Source organism: Anastrepha ludens, chromosome 4 (genome assembly GCF_028408465.1).
Source record: "Anastrepha ludens isolate Willacy chromosome 4, idAnaLude1.1, whole genome shotgun sequence".
Lineage (NCBI taxonomy): Eukaryota > Metazoa > Arthropoda > Insecta > Diptera > Tephritidae > Anastrepha > Anastrepha ludens.
This window is the reverse complement of record NC_071500.1, coordinates 54,612,182-54,627,153: the sequence shown is the minus strand read 5'-3', so window position 1 is coordinate 54,627,153 and position 14,972 is coordinate 54,612,182. Positions and strand designations below refer to the sequence as shown.

The window sequence follows — 14,972 nt, the reverse complement described above, 5'->3', positions numbered from 1 at the left end:
TGCTTTTCTTGTTATGGTATTATGTATAGTATGCATAGTTGACCCTATTAGATGCAATAGCAAAAGGCTAATATTATTTGCGAAATTAAAATTTTTCTACTGGATCCGATCGAGAAAGAGACTGAACACTTTCTTTGCAAATGTCCCGGTCTAGCGACTAGACGCTTGATGTTCCTTAGTGCGCCTTTCGGCGATAGCCTGAGGTAGTTCTCCAGCCTAGATCCCTGGAGAAGTCTATATTTCAGCACACGTACATGAATCAATTTTTAAACCGATATTTGGTGAAATTATTAAAAATTATTCCCGGCGCAAAGATGGAAGATTTTTAAGTATAAAAAATATTGAATTTCTCAATTTTTTTGGACTAGGAAATATTGAAATGGCCATTGAACACCTTAGTGTGACTTAAAAAATGAGTAATAAAAATAATATGTAAAGTTACAAAATTTATGAAGCTTCAATAAATTTTAAATTTTTTTGACGTAATAACGTCTTATAATTCGATGTAGCCGGCTGCACGCACCAAAAAATGCGTCGTTATCTTGCTCATGAGTCGGTACCTTGCTTGAACAGCAAGCGAGAGCCCGAAATGAACGACAAAGAGGCACAATCGGCCCCCGCGCTCGGCAACGTTCGACATCTGGCTCTCTCCTACTTGAGTGATCATATATATGTATGTATGTACATGCGCATATGTATAAAAATTCACATATTTGTATTTGCATATGCCTCCTGTGGGCATGGTAATGAACCATTTCTCTGTTGAGAATAGGACGATGATAGGAAAAGTAGGAAATGAAAGGGAGTGTTTCGAGTGTCATGTATCTTGAAAAAGTCAAATCGATGATGGTGCCTCTTAGTGTTGTTGACTTATTAACGTCTGATGCACAATCCACGTAATTTTTCACGTTTGTGTAAATATAACTTGATCAATTCCATTGCGATTCCACCTGCTTCTCTATATCCCTACAAAATATCTTTCAAACAAATAAAATTAAATTTTGTTTTTGAAAAATGCAACCATTCCATCAGTTTTTCTTATGACGCTGTCACGTTAAACTATCGTCAGTAAACCGACTTTACAGACAACCTCTTTTTATTTAAATGTTATAATAAATATTATTTATTTGGATGATATCATATATAACTTACTTACTTACTTACTTAATTGGCCGCAAGTACCCGCTACCGAGTTACAGCCTGCCAAAAATGTCTCGCCGTGTTTTGCGCGAACCTTTTCCAGTTTTTTAAGCCAGATCATCTTCAGTTTGGTGCTTCCACTGGACACGAGTACGTCCTCTTCCCCGTTGATCGCCAATTACCGTCTCAAACACCTTCTTCGTCGGAGCAGCTCCTTCTATACATACATATGTTCCTTTCACCTTAGTCGCTTCAGGGTGGCTTGTTTGACTATATCAGTAACTCCGTTAAGTTCATATAGCTCGTGGTTCATTCGAATGCGATAACCGTCATCTATACGAGCAGGGCCAAAGATATTACGAAGTAGTTACTTTCCTCTCGCAAACTCCAAGAGTGGCTGCATTTGATTGTACGGTTGTTCAGCGCCAGAGAGAAGCACCAGGATGATGAGCGTCTTGTAGAGTGTTGTTTTCGTTCGTCGAAAGAGGACTTTACTACTCAATTGCGCACTTAGGTCAAAGTAGCGCCTAGTGGCAAGAAGTGTACTTCGTTTCAAATATTAACCTTAATCAAAACGAACACACTAGCTGCCAAGACGTACGATGCTTATTAAATAAGTTATCCAGCAAACCAATTGCTTTCCCAATTGCAACTGACCACTGACTGACATTTCATAGAATGCTTCTATGCCGTCATACTATCATATTTTAGAAATCTTTACTCTTCGTTTGTTTAGTAAGTCAAAGTTGACAGATTACCAGGTTTGGCCAACCGAAGCAAATTGTGAGAGTAACTTCGGCTACCACGTTATAGGATATTCGGCAGCATTATTATGAGCTCGCTCAATTCATATGCATTCTTGCGCTTTTCCAATTGGTCGTTGTTCAGACGGCACGAAGTTTTCTTATATCGCCAACACAATCTCAGTTTTTGCCACCCCCTGTCACATCCCCTGTTTCGTCACCAAATCAGCTGATTTCTTCAAAATCGTTAAGACTCAGTTAACGGCCTGATGTTCCTTTCTCCCCGCCATGGCTACAAATGTTTCATTGGGTAAGCAAAACGCATTCTGAAGTATATGAAATTCTTCCTACAATCAGCTTTGTTTGCATTAGAAAAAAAATGTTGCTGACATTTTCAATGGCGGTCCATTATGCTGGCTATAAACACGCAATACATCATAACAATCGGTTGAAATTCGTCTCAACACACACTGTGGAACGGTTCAGAATTTTCTTTTCATGTTTTTCGCCGCCAAGTCGTCGAACGTGGAAAGAAAATAATTGCCATATATGGAGGTGTTCATTATGTACATGGATATATGTATGTATGTATGTATGTATGTATGTACTTTGAAATCTCAAAATATATTAAGAAAATCGTCAACTCCACCACACACACGCAATCGACTGCAAAATCCGAAGAAAAACAAAAATTGTTTTCAACTTTCTTTCTCTTGCCGTGCGCATGTTGATCTGTTGAATTTCAATCAATTCTTATAATTTGTTGCGTGTTTGCGGTCTGCTTTGGCTTAAAACTAATGGATTTCCCTGCAGGGAAACTTGTGTTATGTTATTGACTTTGAACAGCGTGGGGTGTTTTAACGACAACTGGCGGCAGATGCCCGCCAAGTTTTTGAACCTGTTGTCAGTTTTACACAAATATGCATAATCTATGTAAACGCGCCGCGAAGCGTTGCTGACAGAAATGTCAGATTAAAAAACTTTGCATGTATAGATACTTGCACACATACATACATATGTATGTATATTTCGTCGAGATTGATGTGTCTTGTCAACGCCCAATGCTTAACTTCAAATATGTGTAAAAAAAAACTCAAATTAAAAAAAGCAGATCCCCAAAACAATGCAGCTCACTACGTATAAACACATTTTTTTTTAATTTGTTTGTTTTCATGCTGCTTTTATTTGTTTGTGCATTGCGTATTTTTACCATCTCAAATGACAAAAACGATAAAAATAAAAATGCTATCCAGTGAAAAATGGGCGCACATGCTGACACAAAAACAAAAACAAAATGCTCTGCACTTTTTTCTATTTATCTTCTGCCAACCACTGTATGCGTTTCCCAGGATCTTACAGCGCACCCTGGATATCCTTTCTGTGCTGTGCTGCGTACAGTCGCTATGCGACACGCTGATCGATCTGTCAACGCTATTATTGAATGCTTGCTGCTGATATTTTACTCATTGTGCTGCCCTATGTCTTCTCGCCTTCTTCATGTCATTTGTTTTATCAGTAGTTCGCTCATGGCATAGCAAGTATTTCTTGTTGGTTTCCTTTTTTTTTGTGAGTGTTTTTCTTGCCTTGTCGCGTCTAAGTGGAGTTGTGCGCTTATTTCTACTTCACTTCATTTGCTTGACAATTTATTACGGAACAGCAAATATTTTTTATCGTCTTTTCAAAATTATTTTTATTTCTCGAGTAATTTTATATTATTTGGCTGATGAAAATTACTTTTAAATTCACTTTTCCTTTATTGCTGTTTTTTTTTTTTTTTTTGCTTTCTGCTTTTGTGCGAATTCTCTTTTCCTTTAGGTAGCAAGCGGTTTCTTCGTCATCCCCTTTAAAATATGTATGTATGTGAAATATGGACGTATGTATGTATGTTTGTATGTATGCGCCTACTTGAACACGATTTTTTGCTAACAACTTGCTTTGCTTCCTTGCCAATTTGCTCGCATTCACTTCTACCCGCATCCTTATTCCATAGTCCATCGAAGCTACTTAATATCTTATTTTCACCTGAATTCACATGAATTTCACGGGAGTATCATTTGAGCGCCTCGAAGCGTATTACTTTTCTATGCATACATTGATTTAAATTATGTAAATTCGCAAAGAAAAGCTCTCCCCCAAACAACCTCACAGGCCCCTCCTCCTTTTTATGCGTTATATACCTACATACAGCTTAGTCTACATACATTATTTGCTCTAGCTGTAACTGATAGGAAAATCTCCTCACTTTTTTACGAATTTTTGATTCGCTTTTCGATTTGCGTTGCTTGAAGTACATGCATATGCATACATGTATGTATGTGTTTGTGTGTTCATAATACCTACAGTTTTGCTTCTTAACGGAGAAGGTTGAAGGCAGGTGGTAGTGCTCCCTTAGTAGCTTTATGCTGTGCCACTCCCAGCATTCCCAATGGTGTTTTTATTAATTCTGATATGATTCGCGTTGCTCTTTGTAAAATACTTCAGTTTATTTCAGAATTTTATGAAAATTATGCAAAATAAAACAAAAATACTATCGGAATAGTTGATGGTGAATGAATGAAGGAAATGGAAGAATTAATTTTTGGAGTGTTTGGCCTTTGAAATCAATTTCGAGTCTAATTAGAAAGGTTTGCATCGCAGATAGTAATGGATGTTCAAATTGCTTGAAAAGAACTACGAATGTCGCTAGCTTGCCGAGCTAATAAATTCTGTCTTAATTGTGAGGTCAATAAACTACCCCTGACACATCTAAATTTTGAATTGCTAATGCTTAACAGCAACAGCATTTTTTATAGGGACAACTCTTAATATAGAAGGTGGCGTAAAACTAATCACCCCATCGGAAGATATTATATATAATTTTTGTGAATGGCGTCGCACGTCAATCCTATTTGGCACTTGAGAACTAGACAACTGCAGGGTATAGATATCCATCACACAAAATCATTTTTTTTAAATTTAGTAAAGAAGTTATTCAACAACGAAATTGAATGATTAATTTTGCCTTACCTTGTATATTACATACACATACATCCTCCGACTATGTATTTAATTTTTTTTTTGTTTTTTTTTCGAGTAAAATTTTAAATTTAAAAATAAATTTCAAAATTTATCTATGAACTTGTATACGGAACTGCGATATTTGTATGAATAATAATAAACCGAAAATTTTTGAAAAAATTTGATATTTTTTAAAGAGTTATTTAAACTGAAATATCTTCGGTTTTTAAATTATAACTTTTTTTTAATTTCTTAAGATCAAATAAGTTTTATTTTATATCTTGTGAGACATTTTTAAATTTTTTTTTTTTAATTATGAGTGGCAGCCAATGCCAAGGCAGCTTGCCTTTGATTGCCGAGGGCAACCGCTATTCGAAAAATGTGTTTTATTATCATTTGGTGTCTCATCTCCTCTGTAGGTTTCGAACAGGGACAATCGTTTAGTAATCACGTAACAACTCATTTAGACAACAACAAAATTGGGAAACTTCAAGAAACCTGATGAAAGGTTCAACATCAGTCGAAAAAAATTATATTTTCTAATTAGAAAATTTTTAAAATTTTTCTCCAGCGAAGAAGAACTTTGAAATATGAGTTCAGCAAAAATCACCCGTGAATGCTCACCTGATGGGAAATGCTAAAAATCATGCCTGAGGCTCCCAGAGCATGTTAGTGTTCAACACATTAACAAACTAAAGCGCAGAGTAAATGCTTGTAGGTACTGAAGAAACAACCAATGGTTTCATCTGTGATTCAGTGCTGATGAGTACTGACGGGCTACCTCAGCGCCATATTACTAAAAAGTGATTCAAAAAGAATGCAGATTTTCTTTTCTAAATGAAACACAACAAAGTGTATCGAAATTGTTTTTTTTATTTCATTACATGTTTTAGACGATGGTCTAGTCTACTGTCCGTTAACTGCAGATCACGACTATTCGGGGTAACACAGGATGCACTTGATAGATTTTTCCATAACTTTTTGGCATAGTTCGTATGATTTCGACCTCCAGCTCTGCAACATTTTCGAGTTTATTGGAATAGACCACAAGTTTCTCGTAGACCCAGAGAAGTCCAAATCGTAAGATCTCGGCGTCCATTCGACCTCATTGTTTTGTGAGAAAATGCGTACTGGGAATTTCGTACGCAATGGAGCCATTGTTTCATGCGCTATGTGGCAAGTGGCACTGCCCTGTTGAAACCACATATTGTTTAAGTCCATGTCATCTGATTCAGGCTGTAAAATGTTCATCGTTCATCGTTCGCCATCAACCGTAGCAGTATTACCGGCATCATTTTCCGTTCCATCCATTTGGTGCGACTTCGCCAGCTCAAAAATTATGCCAAACAGTGACTAGTTGTGGGTTCATAGGTTTTTTAAGTGACTTACTGATTTGCAGTACCGCAAACGGCTGATTGTTGACTCAGACGAATTCCTCAGTCCATTTTCATAAAACATGTGGAGCACTTTTACGAGTTGTTCAACTGAATATCGTTACATGACTAAGTTTGCCAAAGACTTTACCAATTGCCTGGAATAGTATATTAGTAATCCCACATATGTATGTAAATGCACCATCTGCATCACTCTTCAAATACCCTACACCATATTTGTTTATTCTTTATAGTTCATCTTCTTTATGTGTACACTCAGCTTTCGCGTCATTGCCTTTCTCGGAACATAAACGTAAATAAAACTATAAATTAAAAACGAAAGAGTAAAATGCTACAAAAATTATAGCCTATTACTACTAAATTTTGATTTAAGTTCCTTCGTATGTATAAGCATATGTCGATACACGTGCTATGGAAGTTTATGTGTGTAAATTTTTATCTGTTCTAGCCGCCAACAAAGTTCTGTCAAACAACCTAAAATTTATTATTATTGTTTTATGTATTAATGTTTTAACATATAAACATTAACGCGAACCTTTACTCACATAAGGGGTAGTAAAAAAAATATGCATAGTGAAAAGAGAAAAATAAACAAGCAACAACAAATACACACATACTTGTACAAATATCCATGCACTTTTATTGATATTTGCTTGCCGGCTTTTCTCGGACACAAAACACTTGTTGTTAAGCAAATAAACAGCTAGGGATAAATGCATCAAGTAAAGAGAAAAACCTAAAGCGGCGGTTTTTTATAACAGTAGGTATAAAAAGAAAGAAAAACACTTGAAGAAGTGAAGTACCACAAAGGACTTTCTTGATTTTGATAATAAACTGTGGTAATAAAAGTGCCTATTCAAGGTGTAAATATGTACACAAGCATTTATGCATAAATGTACATATTTAGAAGCATACATATGTAAGTACGAAAACATATAAAAAATGTAGATAATAGGCTTGTATGAAGTATACTCGTATATGCATACATACGAAGGGAGCAGGTAAAGGAAAATTTTTAAAATATACTTTATGTTACTTTTAAGAAAATCATCCAGCTCTTTATAGTGAATTTCTGACGAACTTGCAGTTATGTATGAATATTTAATGTTTCATTTCGACAACTAGTGAATTTAACGCCGATACGATTCAGCACAACTCTGTTGTACTATTTCCCTTAGTACTTAGCCAATTCTAAAGTAAATTCCAACTATGTATGTAGCTATTCACTTTTAATTCTAAGTAAATCTTTATTGACATATTATATGCATATGTTCATGTGTATGTTTTCCTCTCCAATTCAAATTATGCACAAAGCTATGCTATAGACAGTGTGTGCACAGAGTAAAAAGTAGGAGTACATCTTAAGGGAGACTAACAAAAGTTCGCTCTTCCTGCAGCTATCAGCGGCCTGGAGAGGCTTAGCGATGTTAGTGTTAATTTAATCCCCTGATTACCATACTGATATGGGCAAAAGTTCAACACTAAACAGTCAGGCAGAGTTCGCCTGATGGGAATTGTGGAGTTGAGAGGGTGAATAAAAGTCAAGCACATTGCGCGGCTAAGCTGTCACTTGGGTATTTATTTATTGAGTGTTCTGGTTGGTTCGACGATTTGCGAACGAGGAATTGGAGAGTTAATAAATATTTTATAAAATATGATATATATTTTTCAAGAAAAAAACTTTATTTTAAAAAATGTGAAGCCTGTGTTTCATATTGAGAATATTACATAGTTTTCGTTAGGCGTGTAAAAAACATATCATTAAAGCATAGAACTATCTTAGGGCGGGTCGATTTAAAAATCGCTCATTGCTCTGTGTAAATCGTATTCTAGGGATCAAAATAAGAAACTTTGCCGAAGGAACCATACTTCTAAAACGAATTCTGATATCCCCCCATTTGGGCCGTCAACTTGCAGGTACCAATGAAAAATAAACATCTTTGTAAAAAAATTAATTTGGAAGTTTTTGGTAGAGAATGAAGAATTTAGATGAAGAACTTTCTGCTTTAATTGGTGTGTACCATAATCTTTGACAAGAGTTTATAGTCACAAAGGTCTTCTTTTTGCCTGGCACGATAACCGCTTACGCGATTTTGGTCGAGTTTAATCCCTTGCCGTGCCATTTAGCCCGACGAAACTCGGGCCCAAGTGTTACGCGTCAACGCGTGGTAAACAGATCAGAATAATATAAATTACTTTGAAACAGCTATTATGAGACTCGTGACTAACTCTCGTGGCGTACAGATAAAATCTAACATTCAATCTCGACCCAGCCTCGTTATATTTACGTTTGGCCCGAAGATCTATTCACGAGCCTGGCTCGTCATATTCATGTTTGGACCAAAATTTTCATCACGAGTCAGACTCTTTAAAACACGGCAAGAGTTTAACATAGCGCACTGGTCGTTTCTTTCGCGTGCTAACCGCGTCAGTTGTACACACCAAGTGAAGCCAAGTCGTTCTCTGCCTTATCTGCTCAACGCAGAGGAGGCTACCACCTCTACCTTTGCTACCACCAACTGGTAACGCATCAAATACTTTCAGAGCCGGAGCGTTCATATCCATTCCGACGACATGACCCAGCCAGACTTTATTCGCTACTCTATGCCGTCGTAAAGCTCATACAGCTCATTGTTCCATCGCCTGCGATACTCGCCGTCGCCGGTGTGTAAAGGTCCGAAAATCTTCCGCAGAAACTTCCTCTCAAACACTCCAAAGGACGCCTCATCGGATGCTGCCATCGTCCAAGCTTCTGCGCCCTACGATAAGACGGGCATGATGAGAGCTTTAGAAGCGTTAGTTTTGTTCGTCGAGCCTGGAATTTATTACTCCATTGTCTACTTCGCCCAAAGTAGCACTTGTTCGAAAGAGAGGCTCTGCGTTGGTTTTAAGGCTGACATTTTCACTAGGTTCGTTGTAGGAAAAAAATGGAAATGTCAACAAAAATATTAAGGAGTTAGTACAAAAGAAAATTTTCAAAAGATCGTATTTCAAAAGAGGGCAATTAGAGTAAACATTTGCAGAATGCTTAGGAAGGCGTACAGTTGGAAAAACGCGAAATAACGCAAGCGTCTCAAACACCCAGAAGGTGCATTTAAACTTAAATGCGTATTTCTCGAAACAACGTGTAACGAATTGTTCGTAATAATGAAACATTTTAAAGCTTATTCTACACATGCTCATAACAAGATCTACGGTCATTAGAATTTAACCAATACTTGAGCCATTCACGGTGAAAAAAGCTACAAACATTTTCAAGACCTCCATTTTAAATTTTTTTTTTTGGATACATAGAAGTGTGTTCTATGCTATGATGTGTGTTAAATGCTATGATACTATTTACAAAACCTATTTACGAAATTTCTTCAAAAAAGGCAAACATTTCATTCTACATCATTGGATATTCAGCGTACTCTCTCTCAAGCGTACACCTAAGAGGCTGAAAAATTTGTCCGCTTATGGGATGTGTTTGATTATGTTAGTGTAAGTTAGAAAAGTTTTAATGTTATGGGAGGGTTAAGATGTTATGGGAGGACTGCCCGCTCAAGAGAAAAAAAAATCAAAAATGGTTTAAGGAGTCGTAGTATGTTCTGTAAAAAGTATCCGCTTATGGGAGGTTATTTCTAGCAGTTTCCACTTGAATATTTCATTAGGAATATTCAAGTCATATCTTTTGCAGAGCATGCGCCAAGAAGAATTAAAAAGATATTTAAAAGCTTTTTAGTGATTAGGAATATTATATTCCCAAAAGTAATCGAAACCATTTTTGCCATATTCAAAACAATTGATTGGAAGATTACTTTGCATTTTGTGCTAAATTTTTGGTACCTTTCGGAAATTTTTTGCCTCTACTCCTAACGTGGTTTGACAGAGTGGTCACAGGGATTTGCACACAATCACTTTTAAATACCTTCTCCATCATTACTTCAAGATTTGCGCACTTTCATTGCTACCTATGATTAAAATAAAAAGCCGAAAGAGCCCAAAAAAACATTTTTTTCTTTTGTTCCAAAAACTAATAGCAATACAAATTCTGCCGAGTAAATCGTCGTTCGTCTCCTCCATTGACCAGCTATTGTACTTGAGCATGTCTTACGATAATCCTGCGGTTGGGTTGTGTGTGCTCTCCGTAAAAGCGAATAGATGAATACATAAAAATAAAGAAAATAAAAAAAATAATAGTTTTGCTGGAATGTGTTGAAATCACCAACCTTTAATGGGTAATGCCCTCAAAAGGCTGGAAGCATAATGAACTCGAGAAGTAATAATGAAAATGGCGCAGTCAGCCACAACCACAGACACGCCTGTAACCTGATGCCTTGCAAGGAGCCATTTATCCCTACAACGCTACAGAAAATGTTTAAATATCATCGTACGCACATTAACAAGTCGAATGGTTTATGATGTTGTTCTATTATCTACTTTCACACGCATGCACTTGTATTTGTTTTTGTACGCGTGCAGCAAAAATTTGTTTCGACGTACACACATACATACATAAGTACTTGTATATACAAATAGAATAACCATTCATACAAAAATCTTTTCTTCTTAAACATCAGCTTGCTTCACAAAATGTTTGCTCAAATCCCATAAGGATAATAATGATTGATATTTGACAGCTAAGGCTTTTGTTGGAAGATTTTTGGTACTTCATGTATCAGTTCTCAATGTTAATTAATTTTTTTCTTGTGTTTTTTGTTCTTTCTTGCAGTTCGAATATCATATGATTTTGGTTTCACTTGCACGCGCACGGTGTGTGGTAAGTAAATAAATTCTGAATATATTAGTATAAACTTGTTAACACTTTAATAGGTTTGTTCAATAATTTTTAACATGAATATAAAGTCATTATCGGATTAGCATCGACATGTAGAGAAAGTGGAAAAGCATCTGAATTGCATACAATTTCCCACACAAATACATAGATGTAGATATATATATATGAAGTATTATGTTTAGTATGTATATGTGCACAGTCCCTGCAGGGAAAAATCCTAGTTCTGAACTAGAGCACTACCAGTTCAGTTTTCAGCTCAGCCAGTTCGTGGCTAAAATCGCGGAAGCGGTTATCAAGAAGAAGTTCGTGGCCTACCTTTTTCCATCTTAGCAAGTGACATTTTTAACACGGCGATGCCCTACAATGCCAGTTCACATTAGCCAAAAAAATTCTACAATAGTTCAATCATCATCATCATCCATCAGCATTACAGCTGGGGGTGAGCTTTGGCTTCCTCAACGATCTTCTTCAATTTAACTCTGTCAAGAGCTTCCATCTTCCAGTTTTTTACTTTTAATTTCTTCAGGTCTTAGGTGATGTTTTGAAGCCATGCCTTTGCCTCTCACGATGTTTGCGTTATAGCTTATTACTTTTTTTTGGGTGATGACGATTCCTCCATACGCACTACGTGACTGGCCCATCGTAGTAGTCGTGTCTAAAAAAATTAACAATTACATAGGTCAATTAGTTTGTGTTTTACCGTTTTCGGTATTCACCATTGTCATCTCGCATGCGAAATTTTCTCAAAATAATGTGTTCGAAGATCTGAAGTCTTTCTGCTTCAGCCAGCATCATTGACCAAATCTCAGCACCGTATGTAAGCACTGGATTGGTATATGGTAAGCTAAGATTTTCTTGAGAGAGGTTTCGATTTGAGCAATTTAATATTAGCATAATAGGTACGGCTGCCTGTTATCAGCCTCTCCTTGATGGTGACACTCATATCGTTGCTGTTGCTCATCAACACACCAAGGCAGTCGAAATTTGACAAATTTTCAAAGTTGTATACACCGACTGAGATATTCGACAGTTTTCTTCTTATATTCTAAAATGTTCCCGAAATAACCAGTTTTAGACCAGTTAAAGTCTGTCTAATAGAAGGTTTACCGGCAAAATTCGACCTTAGAGTACCTTTATATAAAATTTAAATGCTGTTGAATAGGCGTATCGCAATACGCGTTGTGCAATTTGTTAGTTTTGTGAGAAATTTAGAAAGCGAATGTTGAACTATTTGAACCGGCGTTCCCATATATAAACTCTAAAGATCACGTGCATCTTCAGCAAAATATTTGAAGAAGTCGAAAACTAAATGGATGCAACAGTATGCCGACTTCCCCGGCTGATGCCTATAGAAAAATATTACTCTGAGGAAACATCAGAAGATCATTGATCTGTTTGTGACAAAGCCGAACCTATAAAGCTAAAGCAATATATAAACTAAAGCAAGATTCGAGAACGTTAACATGTAGAAGACCTCAAATTCCGGAGCAAATTGGAAAACCGCTGCTCTCATTATTAAACATGAAAAATAGACTTGCATGGGCTAAGGCAAATTCAGAACGGCATTAAGCAAACGTAATATTCACGAATGAATCTTCCTGTTGAGCGAATATTTGCATACGTCGGTCTTGGTGTACTGCTGTCAATCAACAACTTCAACGAACTGTTTGACATCCAGTTAACGTTCATGTTTTGGACTGCTTCTCCGAAAAAGAATTTGGCCGTTTATTTGTGTTTACCGTCAACTTAAATCTAGATTTGATGATTAAAATTTACCAATAAACATTATTACCGTCAGCTGCGAAGATATTTGACTAGAACTAGGGAACCATGGATTTTGCATGAAGGCAACGATCCCAAGCATCGAGCGGAAGTTGTCTAGTGTGAAAACAACAAAATGGGAGTGAAATGTTGGATAGCCTTCACAGTCACCGTATGTCATCTCTATTCGGAAATAGTTAGGCAAAACTCAAAGAAAAAGAAATATGAACGATCAAACATTTATCAATGCAAATTCGATTGATTTGGAGGCGACTACCTCCACCACTTGCGCAGAAATTAACGCAAAATATGACTCGAAGATGTGAAGCCATTATAGCTAATGGTGGTGATTATTAATCGTTTTTATTACTTGTGTATAAGAAATATTATAAGCCCGTGCAATGCGGTTTGTTAGAATAGAATTGGTTAAATAGTTTCTGAGTTACGGCAGTCACGCTTTTTTTATACAGACTGTAAAATGCTAAACCAAAAATCTCTTCCAACGGTTCAAAATATTCAGTTTCATATTAAAAATATATACAGAAAATATATTTTTTTAATTAAATGAAACTTCTATACATGAATAGTATGCGGCGAAAAATTAAAAAAATGGTTCAAACTTACACCAAACATTAGCAAATCTTAAAGAAATTATAACTATTTTTTTTAAGAAGCCAAAAAATAAGTACAATTTAGGTATTCACTTTAGGAACATAAATAAAATTAATACTAATTAAATTTTGGATTCATATTTTATGTGCGAGTATTTTTTTGCAATTAAATAGAGAATAAAATTAGTGCTGGGAAAAATAGTGAATATTACATTGTTATGTAGAGGCATGAATGCTGTAAAATATTTATTTCTTTTGACGTTTAACAGCTTAAACGGCGTCATCAGAATTCGTTTTAGAGGTATGGTTCCTTCGGCAAAGTTTCTTATTTTGATCCCTAGAATATGATTTTCACAGAGCAATGGGCGATTTTTATGCCTCCCCACAAATCGACCCGGCGTAATATATAATATGTATATATATGTACATATATAAAAATTCTATATTATTTTACCCATTTTCCAATTGGTATGATTTCTTCTATTAGATACCAGTATCTGCAGGTGAATGTTTCCATACTAGTTTGGGGTTTCCCTGCTGGGGCATAGTTGCTGTTGCAGCTAGGAAATGAAGCGATTTGCTTTTGTTGCATTCGTTGCTTGTAAAACTATTAATGAGACAAAATTTCTTTTTCACACTTTTTCACATCTTCCCATAGTTTGAAAATCTCTATAAAAATAATTAGGATTAAGATATCAATGGCACTTTTATTGATGATATTATTTTGCAAAAAAAGCTAAAATTTTTTTATAAATATTTTTGTTTTTTTTGTAAGATAATGCCATTTATTGAAATCACCACTAATAAGCGCTTATGGCAATTAAAGCTTTTCAATGCAGAACCAAAACATTTTAAGTATGAAAATTAATAAAATAACTAAAAAAATGGCATTGCAAAAATATTGAGGAAAAAATTTAGTTTTGTTTAAAGTCAGAATATTTATTGCAGCAAAAAATATTCACTTCTCTAATTCCAATTATTGTCCATCGCTAGCTATAAGTTCTATTCATCTCTAAGACAATACTCGGATCCCTTCCAGCAAAACTGCTTCGCTTCTAAGGTCATCCCATGAACTAAACTAACTTTCAAAAGTTTCTAAGCTGCAACATCTGCTGTGTATGGGCGGGTAGCGTAGTACCTACCATTTGAGAGGTTCCAAATACGACAAGTTTCGTCACTAGTGGCAGATCGCGGTCGAGCTTTAAAATAAAGCAATCGTTCAGCGTATCGGTTCCTTTTCGGGTGTCTGTGATCGCTCGGTATAAACTATCAGTGGGAATCGGTATCTATCCGCAGTAGTGGTTGCATCGGTTAAATGGATCAAGTTTTCATTGGTTTGACTGGGACGGTCTTGATAACCCGCACACGCTCAAGTTTTTTTTTATTATTCTTAATAGCTCAGTAATCCCTGTAACTTTCGTAATGGGATTCTAAAAACATTTGGAGATATACTCTTTACTATATTTGTAATTATACGGCAATCAGAAACCTACATGGGTATTTATGCCATGAAAAATCTCATAAAAAACCATCTGCTCCATCAGAA

The 14,972-nt window shown here is 36.0% G+C and overlaps 1 protein-coding gene across 2 annotated transcripts in view; it reads left to right on the top strand.

The window, feature by feature from the left end:
• LOC128862394 (lateral signaling target protein 2 homolog) overlaps window positions 1-14,972 on the top strand; it is a 136,634-nt gene that overhangs the window by 55,761 nt on the left and 65,901 nt on the right. For both annotated transcript variants that reach the window (XM_054100979.1, XM_054100978.1), the window contains exon 2: window positions 10,989-11,036. The gene's annotated coding sequence lies outside the window, so the exon portion shown is untranslated. The remainder of the gene's footprint in view (window positions 1-10,988; window positions 11,037-14,972) is intronic.